Source organism: Phytophthora infestans, genomic scaffold, assembly GCF_000142945.1.
Source record: "Phytophthora infestans T30-4 supercont1.13 genomic scaffold, whole genome shotgun sequence".
In the NCBI taxonomy this organism is placed as follows: domain Eukaryota; phylum Oomycota; class Peronosporomycetes; order Peronosporales; family Peronosporaceae; genus Phytophthora; species Phytophthora infestans.
Window position 1 is genome coordinate 2518205 of NW_003303746.1, and position 4676 is coordinate 2522880.

A 4676-nucleotide genomic window follows, 5' to 3' on the forward strand; every position below is an offset into this window, starting at 1 on the left:
TGCCATTTATTGTTGACACATTTCGACGCTTTGTGACCTTTAATATGGATCGGGTGTTTGAACATTGCGGCTGGATGGTCGATGAAACTTTCAATCCTGTGGGGCCGCTGTCAACAGAGTCACGCGCAGTACCAGATTTTTGGGAGGACGTTTCCGAGGAAGAAGAAGAATTGGACGAGGATGCATTAGGCTTTCGTACGCTTAGTTAAAAGAAAAAAAACAAACAAATGAATGATAGCACGCTCGCTTAAACTATCTGAATTATTGGTGCTCAAAGTCCTCAAGATTTTCCATGTTCTGCAGCGGGTCGACCAACTCTCCAGGGTCTGGTAGAGGCATGTGATGGAGGAGCGACTCAATTTGGACCTTACGAGCCTGCAACATCGTCTCAAAACTCTCCAACCGGCGACCATACATCTCCCAGTCGCGACGTAACTCTGTTGACCCAGCGATAGATGCGTTCACGACGTCGAGAGCAATTTGTGTCGAGCGGTGAAGATCATTGACGTGTTCTTGGACACGAGAATCAGTAGTCCGCAAGAGTCGCAAAATATGTGGAGGTGGTGGAGCACGTATTTTATCGTCCCATGTGGAACGATCCTGACTGCGAACCACCTCAGTAGCCCACATACGCCACACCACAGCTTCACCTGTGTATGTGGCGCTCCAAAAGTCTTGTAGGCGCCCCACAACCTCGCGAAGTGTGACTTCAGCAGCTGCGCCTGCCCTGTCAGTCTCGGCTGGGAGAATGCACTCCTTTTGAAAAGCTTGGCGATCTTGTTTTCTCCCGAGACTGACGCCATATTCATAGATGAGAAGCGTGGCAGTCTTGTCATGCATTGATTGAAGCCAAGTGTTCCAGTCCTGGTTGGATTTTGAGCTGTCAACGATGTGTTTTTTCACCTTGAGCACCATGAACTTGGACCAAGAGTCAATCGCAGCTTGCTCGACAGTCCAAATCCCACCGGACTTCACTGCCCTCCCTTTAATATGAGGGCTGAATTCCGCCCATATTTTCTCCAGAATGTCCTGGAACGAAGTTCCACCTGCTACAAAGGGGTCAAGAGAGTCACCAGAGCTGTCTCGCTCGCCTACCGTCTCCTTCACAATGGGCTGCATGACCAACCGGTAAACGTGAGATGATGCTGGTTGGTATACCTCAGTTGACGCTGGACTACGGCGTCGTTCCGGGTACGGTGACGTTCGCACTCGCCCTACCCATCTTGAACAATGATGTAAAGCGAGAAAACCACTCTCATCTGTCATTTTTTATGTTGTTTGGTAGTGGAGCGATTTTTTGCGCCTGGAGGCATGTCAATCGGCCCTGAAAATTTTGAGTAGAACCCACAATACCGTCCCGCTGTGGATTGTTGGAAGTTTTGTGCTGGCGTACAGTCCGTATTCACCGCTACAGGAACCAATAGGCTTCCCGGTTACCGGCAGTGGCGTCTTGTTGCTGCTGTTGAGCGGAATAATGGCGGTCGTGTTCAATGTGTTCTTGCCGCTGTCGCTATGCTGGACGTCACCCCTGGAAACCAGTGTGGGGGTGATGATGACGATTCCGCATTCTGGGGTGATAGACGCCTTGTTTCATCACACAACGTTCTCGTGGCAGTGTGTTGTCGGGTCAGCGTTAGTGATGGGAGGCTTTGGAATCCTGGAATATTGCAATGGACAGTCAGAAGAGCAAGACAACCACGCGGAGCTAGTGTGAATGGGCTGCGTCCACCCTTATTGACAAATATAATCGAGGTTGCATTTCGTTTATCACCCCGTACAATTTATTGCTACCATCCTAGATAATCAAATAACTCGGGTGTGACGGCATCATCAGCAATAAAACCCACAAGTTCCTTTGTGTAACAGATGGGACATCGAATGTCGTCATCTCGCATGAGATTAAATGCTTCATACTGCTTGGGGTGGATAACCATGTGTTGATATGCAGCACACTCCACATTCTTGCATCTCCCCTCGATGTTCAGTCCTCTGCGGACAATACGCCACTCCGGAGCGTCGGGTGAAAACTCGCGGACCACCAGGATCGAGTCGTCCGAAACATCGGCAAACATCCGTGGTGGACCTCCACCACCACGCATCAGCCGCACCAGATGCACTTGGCTCAGGTTTTTGATACCGTAAGTACGCAGCGAAAGATGGTTTTCGAGCTCTTTGCCTGCGAAGATAAGACTCTGGACATCAGGTGCAATGCCTTCCTTGTCTCGAATTCTGGACTTGAGACAGACAACCGTATCGGTGGTCTCGCAGTTAATAAGAATATTTCTGCTCGTGAGCTTTTTAATAAAGATTTCTAATGCTGCTTCTGGGGCGCCCGGTTTGGGTGAGTCTCATGCTCACTACAAATCGTGGACAACTACGCAACTCGGGAATGAGTGCTTTCAATGAACGATCACGGGTTCCATAGAGTAGAAACTCCCCCCTTCACGACTATTTCGCTCGAGCGGAAACTTGGCGTTGAGCTTTGTATTACCGGGAACAAGTCTCGAGCTCGAGCGTCTTTCAGAGGCAATTTGGACATGCTGAGCTCAATGACCCCCTTGATACCGCGCTCATGGGCATCCTTTCACAGGATCGGAAACTCAGGGGTCGACATGACTTTGTGTCTGGCGAGGAGAACGATTGAAGGCTGGGGGTTTAGTCAGATCCGAGTAAATTCGAGAATGAGCTCAATCTTTAGTCTGCTACAGACGTTTAATGCTACAGTTGGACTGAGATGAATTCAAAGAATCATCGGTTCCCAATGGCATAACAAGTTATATTACATGTATTCACATAAGGCGTGGACTTTTGCGACGGGTCGAACTGGGACTATGAGCTGGAAAGATCTACACAGCTTCTACGATGAAATTAAATGTTGGTGACGCTATAATAGAAAACTTTATTAGCAAGGGAGCGATGCAGAGTGTATGTCGGACACAGAAAATGGTGCGGACTTGGAACCAGAAGATGCGTCGGTGCATGCACAACCAAAATGGCAGAGGACCATCGGCGATGGTCCTCAGCGATGGTCCATCGCTATCGGTACTGTTGAAGAGAAACAGAGGGATGGCTCTGCATCGACAGCAGGAAAGATTCGCCTGAATAGCTACATGTACATGATGTCGTGACTCTAAACAAATGGAGTAATTTTGTAGAATGACAAGAATCGGAGCTTCATTCGCTCGAAGTAAGCGTACTCCCCTTGCAGCCGCTGTTTGGTTGCGACTACTACTACTGATATGCTGTATCGTCATCGCTGATAAATTGGGGGGGGGGATAAGTCAAACAGAACCAATTATGTTCGGAAGAGCCTTTTCATTTGGATGAGAATGCAAGCAAAACCGTCGGCTTTGGGGGTAACGGCTGCTGTAGAGAGTTCATTTTCTCTGAATTTTATACACCTTGCTACCGGTGAATTTATTTGTTGAAGGGCCAGGCCCTCTCGAGCTTCGGGCGGAAATTGCCGTCGTTAAACGGCGTGTTGGCCTTGCCAAAGCTAACCGAATTAAGAGCCCTGCGGGCATCATTCGACATCTGGTCCCACTTAATAAGATCTTGGAATGTACCAGCGTCGCCGGTGGTATCAAGGTCGTGGTTCAATGGCCAGGCGTGCTTGTATCGGACCTTGAGACTGGTACCGTCAATAACGTATGACGGACAAGGGTTGTACTTCTTGTAGCCGCCGTGGGATGACACTGAGCAGGCAAGAATCTTGGGTTCTGCCACCTCGGGATTGTCAATAAACACAATCGCGTGCTCCCAGTCGTGACGGTGGCCCATGCGAGACGATGGAGAATCCTTGGGAAAGTACCATTGAGTACATGATGGCCCAGACGCCTTCCATCCACGTCGAGTGGCCGAAGACCTGAGAACCGTGGCCGGAGCCTCTGCATCCACCTCTGGAGTTTCCAGAAGTTTGAAGACCGCCGCTAGTCTCCCCCAATTCGTTCACGGCAGGGTAAGGTACGCATCCAGTACGGATTTGAATCTGAGGTTTGAACTTGACGCCGGCCTTCTCAGAGATCGTGACAGGTTCGGGCTGAGGGAACGGCTTCACATCGTCATGGCCAATTGTTTTTGTCACCCATGGGCCAGGGTCCGGCGTTGGAGCTGGGGTCGGAGCAGGCGTTGGGGCAGCAGTAGGGGCGGGAGTTGGCGCTGGTGTAGGTTCTGGAGTCGGCGGTTCTTGGCGAGGATCCGGCCTCGTCGGACCTTTTGTCACGTTTAGAGGAACGGTGGCCGACGGTGTTTGGGTCAACTTGCTGAAGTCAATGTACTTTATGGTTGGTCTTGGGTTTTCAACAGGACCCTGCGCTTGCGATGCAGTCTGTGATTCAACGGAGCCGACATCGCCTTGCGACGATTGCATTTGACTGTGAGACTTGTCTTGGGCTTGCACAGACGCAAGAACGGCAAGGCCAGCCCACAGAACGGCGTAGAGGTTCATTCTTCCAGCCGCGGTGGTTGGTTGTTGACGTCGGAGGAATTTGCGATATGCTGGACCAACATACCGATACCGTAGCGGCTACGGTATTACGGCCAACAGGAGCACAAATATGGGAGACGATAATCACAGAACCATTCACAGATCGCCCTTATTGGGCCCCATATGGGTTTTGCGATTGGACAGTGTGCAGAACCAGCCCCATTATAACAAGTATTATAATAATAATGGC

At 50.2% G+C, this 4676-nt stretch overlaps 1 pseudogene; it reads right to left on the reverse strand.

Annotated features, from left to right (window-relative positions):
* Window positions 1-3417: 3417 nt before the first annotated feature.
* On the reverse strand, window positions 3418-4447 carry PITG_08525 (annotated as a pseudogene; the record flags this gene model as incomplete).
* Between the last annotated feature and the right edge of the window lie 229 nt (window positions 4448-4676).